This window comes from Labeo rohita, chromosome 17, assembly GCF_022985175.1.
Source record: "Labeo rohita strain BAU-BD-2019 chromosome 17, IGBB_LRoh.1.0, whole genome shotgun sequence".
Classification (NCBI taxonomy): domain Eukaryota; kingdom Metazoa; phylum Chordata; class Actinopteri; order Cypriniformes; family Cyprinidae; genus Labeo; species Labeo rohita.
Window position 1 is genome coordinate 6,745,086 of NC_066885.1, and position 12,624 is coordinate 6,757,709.

Below are 12,624 nucleotides of genomic sequence, written 5' to 3' on the forward strand. Positions count from 1 at the left end.
TTACTAATGATCTCCAACATCCCTCAAACAGAAAAATTCAAGAAAGAACAATTTTTAAGATAATCAAGATTAAACTATTATTTTATTTTATTTATTTTATTTTATTATCAAAGTTTTTCCTTCCTACTTGAAAAAGGAAAATAACCAATACAATATAAAAATTGAATAAAAATTAAGTAAAACTTAAAATATACCTAATTAAATAATTAATAAATAATAATTAAAATTATTAATTCCTTCCAACATTCCTCAAAGAGAAACAATTCAAAAGAGAATTATTTTAAAGATCATAAAAAGTTCAAAGCTGTGACAAAATAAGTTCAAAAGATCATAAAAAAAAGTACATGATTATTATATTTCATTTATATTTTAATTCATTATTTTACTTTATTTTTATTTTATTATCAAAGTTTTTCCTCCCTACTTGAAAAAGGAAAATAACCAATAAATATATAAAAATAGAATAAAAAGTAAATAAAACTTAAAATATACCAAATTAAATAATTAATAAATAATATTTAAAAGTATTAATCACCTCCAACATTCCTCATAAAGAAACTATTCAAAGCAGAATTATTTTAAAGATCAACAAAACAGTGCACTCTTTTAATTTAATATAATTTAATTTAAAGTTTTTCCTTCCTACTTGAAAAAGAAAAATAATGATTTTTTTAAGTTCATTAAAAGAGTGTACTATTATTTTATTTTATTTTATTCCTTACTTAACAACTAAAATGAATAAATAATAAATAGTTCAAATGATTCATTGATCCAATGATCCAAGAACAATTTCACAGGTCATCAAAATAGCTGAATAACATTGTAACAAAGGTTCCACCCCAGTGACAGTTTTTGTACTTTTTTCTGAGAGTGTTCCTATAAATACTATTCACTGTAGTTTCCAGCTGGAATAAACACTTGTGGGAGTAAAATAACAACTTTTTTCCCTTTTCAAACAAAATGATTACAGGACAGATTATTGGTTAATAAACATTGTAGTGCATGATTTGTAACGATAAAAGAGCTCAAAAACTAGAAGCAAGCTAAAATGTGTTTTTATTTCCCATTTGCTTTTCTTCACACAATCAGTTAGGTTTATGTTCATGTGGTATATTATTTTTAAACACACCACTCGCCAGCATTTTATTTCCACACTACCACAATACATACAACTGTTTCAGATAAAACTGAATGCGCTCTTAGCATAACGCACTGGATATTTTTCACTTTAAAAGTATTGCAAACATGCAACATATAATTTATCATCACAGGTACATTTTTCTAATGAGCCTGGGTTGTTTTTTTAAATAGATCCCTTAAAAACTGTTCATCATGTTTAATTAACGTGGACGGTATAGCCTTTACAAATCAGTATTTTAAACATAACGCACTACTGGAATATTCTAAATCAATTTTACTGGAAACATTGATCTTAGAAACATTGCAATACATTTCAAATCTAATTTTAGAATTCTCAAAACCAAAATGGAATGTTTGGAAAACATTTTTAGAACATGAATTGGTTAGCCAAGCTCGAATACCTCCTGATAAACTGCTAACATCAGCAGGTTAACTGTGGCTCTGGTTAACACTGATGTAGTGGACAAATATAAATGGTTCACATATATCACATGCAGTGAAATGAGAATAATTCATCATCAAACAATATGCAACAGAACAACAGCTGCTCCATGAGACCCCTCATAATTAAGCACAAAGCTCTTTTTGTGAGAACATATATATGGTTTATGTTTCTGCCCAGAGCTTTTGACAGATATACTGGTGTGGCAATAATGAAAGGAGCTTTCTTTTAAGAAGATTCAATCAATAAATTGATACGTTCCAGAAAACACTGATGTTTACAGCTGTTTGGAGGAGAGCTATAAAGAGGAGTAAATGAAAAAGGCTTTGCCTTGATTTATGAACCCAGAGCAGCTTATAAAATATACTCAAATCTGTCTGCCTTTACAGTAATGCCAGTCAAGATACAAAAGCAAGGACATGTCATGCTGTTGTTCCTCTAGACTTTGAGCGGATGTCCTTCAGCACTGATCACACAATCATGAAGCACACTTAAAATCACTACATTCCATTAATGAACATTTTGCACTTGAGAAAAGCTATTGATTTGATTTTTTAGCTTTTTTTTTTGCTTTAATTGAAACGGAAAATGGAAAACAGGAATGCAGGAATGTTTTTAAAGTGTGAAACTTCATTTTGCAATGTAAAGCACTTTGAGCTGAACTGAGAGAAAAAGGAAACAGACAGACAGAGACAGATTGAAAAGAGAGCAGGTTAAGATTGCAGTTCTTATCTTCCTCAAGAGGAATTTAAAGACCTGCCTCAGATAAACTCACAGAGATGAACGCACTGCATCCTGGAGTCAGACTCATCTGCTCTAAGCACACAGATAGATCAGAACGTGACATATGGCATCTGGAAAAGATATCAAGAAACATAAATAACAATGTGAAACTACTTTTTTTCAAGTTTCATAAGTAGCAGGTCCCTTTTTCACTTTTTTACCCATTCTTATGCATACCTAGATGGCTGAGTGGTTAAAGTGTTTTGTACTTGAGATCCAATGGATGCATGTCCTTGTGGGTTCAAACCCCACTCGTAGTAAAGAGACACAAATTCTTCACTTGGGTTATCACCTTGTTTAGAAGTTGCTTCAGATAAACTCACTCATGTCAAAGGTCTGGGAGTTTTAAAGAATGAAATACAGACACAGAGCTGTGTAACTGCAAGTTTTATATGAAAAACAGTGATGCAGGATGGTGGTAACATGCTTGTGTAATCTGGCAACCATACGTTAAAATGTGGTTATGACAAGACCGATGCACAAACATCTGTATAACTACTAAAAACCACAACAAAACGTAAAAGAATCAATCAAATCTGTTGCTACTTACTGATGTTTGTTTGTTGTTTTCCCTTTTACATGGTGTCACTTCCTGGAGTGAAAGAAATAAAGAAATTTATAAAAAATGGGATCAAAAGTGCACTATAAAATGTTTTTACCAGTTTCAACTTAAAAACTGTTAAGCAGCTGCCTTAAAATTTTAAGTTAAATCAACATACAAGTACAAGTCATTTAACTCACTTTATTGTAGTGACTTGTAGTACTAAGTTGATTTATCTTAAAATTTAAGCTTTTAAGTTGAAACTGGTAAAAACTTTTTACAGCGTGATTTTACAGTGTGATACTGATGCAGCAAAAAACAAACTGCAATTACAACAATATTTTCAAGAAAATGTATCGAGTACAACACTTTGATTTGACAACGGAGAATTGGAATGTTTTTTCTTTATATAGACTAAAAAAGGTTCTTTATTGGCATCTATGAACCTTTTAACATCCATGGAAACTTTCCATTGCATAAAAGGCTCTTTATGTTAGAAAACATTTCTTTAGATTAATGAAATGTTCTTTACTTTATTATCTAACATTTAAATATTCTATCCTTTATTATTTAATGTTCTTTGGGCAACCACAAATGATTCTTCTTTTGAACTTCTGTGAACACCCTAAAGAACCTTTATTTTTGAGAGTGTAAGGAAAAATAATAAGAGAAATTAAAGCTGCAAGCAGCGTTGAAAGGGCCCTCGCACCTGGGCTCACCACAAATGGTAAATATAGGAGGAATATGTCATTTATGTGCCAATCTTCCTGCTGCCAGGTGGTGGCGCTATGATTATAACTGAATATTGGCCTTTAGATGTCTTCAGCCTAGGACTCTTACCAAACATGTCAAGTTTGGTGCAGATTGAACTTTGCATGTTTAAGTTTTAGTGTAAAACAAGGCATTTCCTGTTGCCAGCAGGTGGCGCTATGATTATAACAGAATATTGGCCTTTGGGTTAGGAATCTTATCGAACGGGTGACGTTTGGGGCAGATCGGACATTGAATGGCTGAGTTATAACAACTTCCTTTTACATGGTGAAACATCGAACTTTGTCAGGCCGCCACGGACACACCCTTTAACGAAAACTCAAGATCTTCGCAATTTAACATTGCAAAGACCTTTAGAGTACACTGACCAAATATAATGTTGATGTTATTAAATCTCTAGGAGGAGTTTGTTAGAGCATAAAACATGCCACTTCCTGTTGCCAGCAGGTGGCGCTATGACTATAACTGAATATGAGCATGGCCATGTGTTCAGGACAGGACTCTTCTCAGACATGTGAATTTTGGTGCAGATTTCCCATTTCATGGCAAAACATCGAAGTTTGTCAGGCCGTCACGGACATGCCCTTTAACGAAAACTCAAGATCTTTACAATTCAACATCATCAAGGGCTTTAGATTAGACTGACGAAATTTGGTGTTGAACTCTAGTGTTGAAGTCTCTAGGAGGAGTTTGTTAATATACAATGCCTGGAAATGGCAATAACGGCACAAAACTTGCCAAGAAAATTAAAAATAACAGACTTTCTGTTAGGTTTTGGACTTTGTACATTTTTGTAGGCATTGATGTTACATGTGTCTACCGAATTTCGTACATGTATGTGAAACCTACATGGGCACTTCGTTAAAATTATATAGGTTGCACTATCAAGCCATCTTGCCACACCCACTTCTGAAACCCATATCAGATGTAAATTTTCACCACTTTTGGCGTGTGTGCAAATTTTCATGAGTATCTGAGCATGTTTAGACCTTTCAAAAATGTTATTCATTTTGGAAAAGAAGAAGAAATTGAACAATTACAATAGGGTCCTAAACCATCGGTGCTCAGGCCCTAATAACAGACTTCCTGTTGGGTTTTGGACTTCGTATGGGGCGACTTTTTTGTAGGTATTGGTGTTACGTGTCTCTACCAAATTTCGTACATGCATGTGAAACATGGAGGGGCACTTCGTTAAAATTATACAGGTGGTGCTATCAAGCATTTTGCCACACCCGCTACTAAAACCCATATCAGATGTAAATTTTCAAGCATGTTTAGGCCCTACAAAAATGTGATTCATTTTGGAGAACAAGAAGAAGAAATTGAGCATTTCCAGTAGGGTCCTCGTACCATCGGTGCTCAGGCTCTCATAACATTAAAAATAGTCAGTCCAAAAAAATGGTGAAATTTACTAATATTGCACTGTTGGTGAGAACTTAACTGAATCATAATCACATATACTGTATTATAAAAGCTAATAGCAGTGAAGCACCTTCCATGTATAATTACATAATGTAAACAATGGTAAAACCATCAGTTCCACTAACATCATCTTTTCTGTAGCTTTAATTCTAATGCTCACTGACATGGCCTGACTTACAGCTTAAGCTTTCTTTCACTTTCCTGTTCTGTTTTAGCACCCCATTCGTCCAGCACTGAGGCGGAGGTGTTTACTGTCTGGTCCAGGTGCTGTTACGAGGGCCAGGCCGGGCCAGGCCCGGGTAGAGCGAGAGGCCACCCTGGATAGCATAAACAAACAGACCCCAGAGAGCCTGCTGTTTTGATAACGTCCATGATTAGCTCAGGTGCTGGGTTATGACCCTGCCAGACCCACAGGCCTGGCGGGGGCTGCGTGTGTTTTCCTTCTTCTCCGACAAGGAAAAGATGCAGCTGCTTTTACTAGGCCGGATCCCCTGACACGGAACAATTCAAACCAGAAGCCCCTGACCAGACAGACTAAAAGGAAATGAACATTGTAGTCGTGTGCCATATTTCTAAGCTCAAATATGGTTGTACTCATCTAAAAGCGTATAAATTAAACTTAAAGCTAAACATGTAAAGCTCTAGTGTGTCTAATGGCATTTGGCTGTTTTAAAAAACATGACACATCCTGCTCCAGCTTCCTGTTGTAATACGAAATTCATAAGGCTTATAATAAGTGGATATTCCATATCATTTACTTTTTATAGTGAGAATCAGTAATATAGAATCAAGAATCAGTACTATATACTTAACTACTAATGAAATAATACCTGAACAGCAACATTGTGACCAGGATGGCCGAGTGGTTAAGGCGTTGGACTTAAGATCCAATGGATGCATGTCCTCGTGGGTTCGAACCCCACTCCTGGTAAAGAAACACAAGTACTTTACTTGGGTTATCACATTGTTTAGAAGTTGCTTCAGATAAACTCACTCATGTCAAAAGTCTGGGAGTTTTAAAGAATAAAACATAAACACAGAACTGTGTAGTGATTACATGTAATCTGGATAACATAATCAGTTTCCAAAAAGTGTTTGTAATGAGATAAAATGACATTTCAAAACACTCATAATCAGACTACAGTCACTTTTTATTGATTACATGATTACATATATTCACACATTAGCAATAAATCATTCAGATTTTGATTCTTTCTAATTTGTTTCCATCTTTTAAATTTTCCTTTCTAAAATACCTACATGATATGCAGGTAATCAAATAAAATATTTAATGTTTAAGGTTTTATTTTGATCGATGTTATTTTAAAATAATTTAATTTAATGTTAAATTTTTATTACTTTTTTAATTACTTTTATTACTTTTGTGTTATTTGTTAATTTTTAGCTTTTCAATCAACTCACAAACCACCTGAAGTACCTTCACGAACCCCCCATTTGGGAAACCATGAAGTACTGTAATGCTTAATTCAATTTTATTTTGTTAAAAACAATGAAAGTAAGATATCTTCTTTGCATTTTATTATCAATATGGTGCAATATTATCCTATTTAAATCAATGTGATAAAGTTAGGTCAAAAGTAGTCTAAAAGTAATCTGATTATATTACCTAAAATGTGTAATGAAACAGATTACATTACTAACTACAATTTTTGTCATGCAATTCGGAATCAGTAACTACAATTTGTAAGTAATCTACCCAACTCTGTATAGACATTTAAGAGCTATAGAGGTAACTCTACAAAGACTGGACAGCTGAATGATGTGACTGACCAATCAGCTGGTTCTCTGTGTTATACTTCATTCTGATTGGTCAATCACTCCATTCTATGGTAGAATTTTTAGATACTGAATTCTAAAGAGTATAATTAACCATTCACTCAGACAATCTGTATATAACTGTGCTATAGCCTCTCGTATCACTTTTTTCTTACATAATACATTTATTTAAAAACTCATCTATGTTTAATGTTCATTAATTTATTTTCATAAAAGTAATAGTCATCTGGTCATTTCAACAATAAACACCTCCCAACGTTTACAACACTCTTAAAAAAAGATTTTGCAGCAATGCAATGGAAAAACCATTTTTAGTTCCCTTAAGAATTTTTCACTGAACAGATCTTAAAATAAGTATCTAATTTTAGTGCAAAAACATTTCCATAAACCAAAGAACATTCATGCACTATAACGACAATTGTGTTCAATGGAAAGGTTCCATGGATGCTAAAGGTTCTTCATGGAACCATGAATGCAAATAAAAAACATTATTTGTTCTATGCACATTCAACAAAGTATTCTTTTTTTCTATTTTAGATGCCTTTAAACAGACATAAACATCTAGAGAACTGGTACATAAATAACTCTTACTATTTGATGAAGGAATGAATCAATATACACACAAACCACCCAGATCGCAAGAATCAGATGTGGGGTGAGCACTGCTGGAGGGAATGTAATATGCACCCACCGCCCTCTGTTACTGCATACTGAAAAGAGAAAGAAAGAATGGACCGTGAGTTTGGAGTTTGTGTTGTGCTCACAGACCAGCTGTGTAAATCTCTCACTGTCCTTCTCAGGGGGAGCACAGACTCATTTTTAGAAACACTGGTATTCCAGTAACTTAAGTGCACTCTTCAGGCACGTAACTGTAGAGAGATCAAGAAACAAAGACTGTGGTAGAGTTCCCTTCAACACAGACTGAAGCTCTCAGGTGGCCTGAAATAGGTAAAGAGGTCGTTAAGGAAACGAGGAGGCTGCGCATATAAATAGCTTGAGTTATTGAGTCTCCAATAAACCAGTTCCCTTTGGTCTGTCTAACTCATCTTCTTCCCTCCCCGTGTCATTTATCGGAAAAGAACTAGCGTGCTATATTGATTCGCAGCACCCTGCGGTAAGCGAACCCTTCCCCCGTGACCTGTCAGGTATGACAGACAAAAGAAAAGGAAAAATAACAGAAAAAAATTAAGCTCATGCTGGGAATTACTCGTCTACAATATCAAGAAATCATTCGCACCAAAAAGCCACCGCAATTACCCATCGAAAGCCCTCTGAGAAGATAATGACTACTTGCGCTTCAAAGGCGACTATCTAGCCCCCCTTTCACTGAGATCCAGCAGGGTTTTTAGGAGATGGACAGGGGGAAGCCCCCAGCCTAGAGTGCTGCCCCTGCTGATGGAGAAGCCATGGAAAAGCAGGAACAATTGAACACTCATTAGCATGGCAAAGGTCTGCTCATTACAAGGAATCATTAGAGCTGCTCTCAGATGAAAGGGCTGCTCGGACTCCACATAAGGAGGTGTCCACTATTTTTAAAAAGAGTGCTTGAAACAGGGTTAGGATAAATCCCCCCACCTCTCAAATTATTTGACATGTCTGGTCTGCCACTAGATGCTGTACACCATCAATAAACATACCAGTCAACATGTCAACCAAGAAGCTTAAAGGGCTTTTAAAAACCATATATGTGACCCTGGACCACAAAACCTGGCATAATGGTCAGTTTTTTTAAATTTAGATTTATACATCATCTGAAAGCTGAATAAATATGACCCTGGACCACAAAGCTAGTCTTAAGTAGCACGGATGTATTTGTAGCAATAGCCAACAATACACAGTATGGATCAAAATGATAAATTTTTCTTTTATGCCAAAAATCATTAGGATATTAAGGTAAAGATCATGTTTCGTGAAGATATTTTGTAATTTTCCTACTATAAATATATCAAAACTTAATTTCTGATTAGTAATATACATTGCTAAGAACTTCATTTGGACAACTTTAAATTTTTTTAAATTTTCTCAATATTTATATTTTTTGCAACCTCAGATTCCAGATTTTCAAATAGTTGTATCTCAGCCGAATATTGTCCTATCTTAACAAACTATAGATCAATGGAAAGCTTAGTTATTCTGAAAACTAAAACCCTTATGACTGGTTTTGTGGTCCAGGGTCACAAATAAGCTTTCCATTGATGGTTTGTTATGATAGGACAATATATGGTTCAGATACAACTATTTGAAATTCTGGAATGTGAGGGTACAAAAAAAAATCAAAATATTGAGAAAATCGCCTTTAAAAGTTCTTAGCAATGCATATTACTAATTAAAAAATAAGTTTTGATATATTTAAGGTAGGAAAATTACTAAATATCTTCATGAAACATTTTCTTTACTTAATATCTTAGTGATTTTTGGCATAATAGAAAAATAGATCATTTTGACCTATACAATGTATTTTGGGCTATTGCTACAACTATACCCATGCTACTTAAGACTGGTTTAATGGTCCAGGGTCACATACATGATATTAATTTAATTTTAAAAAACCTATGATAATCCACTGTGACAATTTACCCCTTATAATTTGACATCACTGCCCTGCTGTTGAGACATTGCCTCAAAAGGTCAACGTGCGCTCAATCAACTGTATCTATTAAAAGCAGGAATGTTCAGCTTTTTTTGTGGCCGTGACTTTAAATTGTGTGTCTAAAACAGAAATTTATTTTACTTAAAGTGTGACAGTTTTCAACACTAGCAATAAGTTGCCACGTTGAATTCTGGAGATATGCACAAATAAGTAAAAAATAATAAAACTGTTTGATTTGCAGCTAAATTTATGGTAAAAGTGGTTAGAAGATGAACAACTTTTCTTTGGTAAATCTTTTTTTTTCATTTGAGCATGCCAAAAAGGGTCAGCCTGTGTTTCTTACGTTGCAGTTTTAACCACTATGATGTTGCATTCCTAAAAAATCATTTCAAAATGCCCTTTTTATTTTCCAAAAACCATTTTTTACTCTCATATAGTGCTTGGTGAGTATTGATTTTGGACCCTGCACAGACCACCATCACCATAACCACGAAAACGCAGGGGTAATCTCCTTCCCCCAGAGCTGCAAAGTCATTATCAGCTGTCCAGGTCTTACTTATGAGCTCCAAGCTCCCAAGAGACACTGAAATAAGTGTGCTGGTCAGTGGGGGAGGCGAGGGCCAGTGGGGTCCCGCTCCTAAACGAGAGGCCGAGGAGGAACAGAGGGATTCAGAATGATGAAGGAGTCTTTGAAGAGCTGGAGATGGAGGGATGATGGCTCTTTGAGGTCTGCTTGGGCACTGAAGGGCTTTTGTGTTGAAACCTCCTGCAAGAACAGTTCACGTTACTGCAGGACAATGGCTAGTTAAACTGCGCACAGAAAGAGGTTAATCCACAAAGAATAGGCCGGCGGCCGGTAAAGCTAGTGACACAGGGCCTGGAGAAAAGCATTAGTCAATAAAGCACTAATTAAAGTGTTTGCTTGGTGAGCCGTGCAGAAGGCGATCAAAGCCGAACGCGGTCGTGTCACAAATGGGGAAGATGCTTAAGGGGACGCGTTCATTACGCATTACGGACGGATAAGAACACACACTGAGCAGCTGCACAACCTGTTAAGAAACACAGATCCAATTTTAGAGCCTGATCTGGATGGAAACATAAATTTGTTTTGCATTACCAACAAACTGGCTCGATTGGACAAATCCACTGGTTGCAGTTGTCCTTGTGGGTTCAACCACCACTTCTGAAAGATCAATGTGATTTTTACTATATGTGGTCGCATTACCACAAACTGGTTTCTCAAAGTGGTTATGAAGTACCTGTAGAAGGAACAAAGGGGTTTTCAGCACAACAAAGTGACCAGGATGGCTGAGTGGTTAAGGCATTGGACTTAAGATCCAATGGACAAATGTCCTTGTGGGTTCAAACCCCACTCCTGGTAGATCACTGTCAATTTTAAACAGAATACAGTAATATGGCCATACATGGTCGTGTTACAAACACTTTAAACATGGTTGGTTTAAGGCGTGGAATTTAAGAGCCAATGGACATATCAAGGTGAGTTTTAAACAGAATGTAGTTATGCAGTTGTGCTACCAACACCAGGATGGCCGAGTGGTTAAGGTGTTGGACTTAAGATCCAATGGACAAATGTCCTCGTGGGTTTAAATCCCACTCCTGGTAGATCACTGTTGATTTTACACAGAATACAGTAATATGGCCATACATGGTCGTGTTACAAACACTTTAAACATGGTTGGTTTAAGGCGTGGGCTTTAAGATCCAATGGACATATCAAGGTGAGTTTTAAACAGAATGTAGTTATGCAGTTGTGCTACCAACACCAGGATGGCCGAGTGGTTAAGGCGTTGGACTTAAGATCCAATGGACAAATGTCCTCGTGGGTTTAAATCCCACTCCTGGTAGATCACTGTCAATTTTAAACAGAATACAGTAATATGGCCATACATGGTCGTGTTACAAACACTTTAAACATGGTTGGTTTAAGGCGTGGAATTTAAGAGCCAATGGACATATCAAGGTGAGTTTTAAACAGAATGTAGTTATGCAGTTGCGCTACCAACACCAGGATGGCCGAGTGGTTAAGGTGTTGGACTTAAGATCCAATGGACAAATGTCCTCGTGGGTTTAAATCCCACTCCTGGTAGATCACTGTTGATTTTACACAGAATACAGTAATATGGCCATACATGGTCGTGTTACAAACACTTTAAACATGGTTGGTTTAAGGCGTGGGCTTTAAGATCCAATGGACATATCAAGGTGAGTTTTAAACAGAATGTAGTTATGCAGTTGTGCTACCAACACCAGGATGGCCGAGTGGTTAAGGCGTTGGACTTAAGATCCAATGGACAAATGTCCTCGTGGGTTTAAATCCCACTCCTGGTAGATCACTGTTGATTTTACACAGAATACAGTAATATGGCCATACATGGTCGTGTTACAAACACTTTAAACATGGTTGGTTTAAGGCGTGGGCTTTAAGATCCAATGGACATATCAAGGTGAGTTTTAAACAGAATGTAGTTATGCAGCTGTGTTACCAACACCAGGATGGCCGAGTGGTTAAGGCGTTGGACTTAAGATCCAATGGACAAATGTCCTCGTGGGTTTGAACCCCACTCCTGGTAAAACAACAGGATTTTTAAACAGAATACAGTAATGTGGTTGTGTTATCAACAAAATACTACAAGAAGAAGAACAACTTGGATGGCCATGTGGTTAAGGCATTGGAGTTAAGATCCAATGGATGCAGGTCCCAGTGTGTTCAAACCCCACTCCTGGTAAATTACTGTGAAATTTAAATATACTGTGGCTGTGATTGTGTTATAAAGAACCTGTAAATGGTACTTTCTAGCATAACTAAATTAGTTCCCCATAACTGGTCTTGAAGTACATGTAAGAGAACAAAGGGTTTTTGCACTTAAGAACCAATGGACAGAGGTCCTTGTGGGTTCAAACCCACTTCTGGCATATCAACAAGGTCTTTAAAAAGAACATAGTAATGTGGTTGTAGTATTATTACTTTCTCAAAAAGGGCTCTAAAGTATCTATAAAGGAAACAAAGAAGTTTTTAGCATCACAAAGTGCTGAGGGTGACTGAGTTGTTGAGGTGTTGGATGTAAGATCTAATGGACATATGTTTTTATTGGTTAGAACCCCACTCCTGGTAGAGCA

At 36.0% G+C, this 12,624-nt stretch overlaps 1 long non-coding RNA gene and 7 other non-coding genes across 8 annotated transcripts; 7 read left to right on the forward strand and 1 right to left on the reverse strand.

Annotated features, from left to right (window-relative positions):
• Positions 1 to 1,610: 1,610 nt before the first annotated feature.
• Positions 1,611 to 7,713, reverse strand: LOC127180169 (uncharacterized). Its single transcript, XR_007829595.1, has 4 exons — positions 7,488 to 7,713; positions 5,930 to 6,024; positions 2,916 to 2,957; positions 1,611 to 2,436 (listed from the first exon to the last, which is right to left on the reverse strand). It is a non-coding gene; the product is annotated as an uncharacterized LOC127180169 (long non-coding RNA).
• trnal-uaa (transfer RNA leucine (anticodon UAA)) lies at positions 5,948 to 6,030 on the forward strand. Its single transcript has one exon. It is a non-coding gene; the product is annotated as a tRNA-Leu (tRNA).
• Positions 7,714 to 10,784: 3,071 nt separating the features above from the next.
• Positions 10,785 to 10,867, forward strand: trnal-uaa (transfer RNA leucine (anticodon UAA)). Its single transcript has one exon. It is a non-coding gene; the product is annotated as a tRNA-Leu (tRNA).
• A 159-nt stretch (positions 10,868 to 11,026) lies between these two features.
• trnal-uaa (transfer RNA leucine (anticodon UAA)) lies at positions 11,027 to 11,109 on the forward strand. The gene has a single exon. It is a non-coding gene; the product is annotated as a tRNA-Leu (tRNA).
• A 159-nt stretch (positions 11,110 to 11,268) lies between these two features.
• Positions 11,269 to 11,351, forward strand: trnal-uaa (transfer RNA leucine (anticodon UAA)). The gene has a single exon. It is a non-coding gene; the product is annotated as a tRNA-Leu (tRNA).
• Positions 11,352 to 11,510: 159 nt separating this feature from the next.
• trnal-uaa (transfer RNA leucine (anticodon UAA)) lies at positions 11,511 to 11,593 on the forward strand. Its single transcript has one exon. It is a non-coding gene; the product is annotated as a tRNA-Leu (tRNA).
• Positions 11,594 to 11,752: 159 nt separating this feature from the next.
• Positions 11,753 to 11,835, forward strand: trnal-uaa (transfer RNA leucine (anticodon UAA)). The gene has a single exon. It is a non-coding gene; the product is annotated as a tRNA-Leu (tRNA).
• A 159-nt stretch (positions 11,836 to 11,994) lies between these two features.
• Positions 11,995 to 12,077, forward strand: trnal-uaa (transfer RNA leucine (anticodon UAA)). Its single transcript has one exon. It is a non-coding gene; the product is annotated as a tRNA-Leu (tRNA).
• Positions 12,078 to 12,624: the final 547 nt, after the last annotated feature.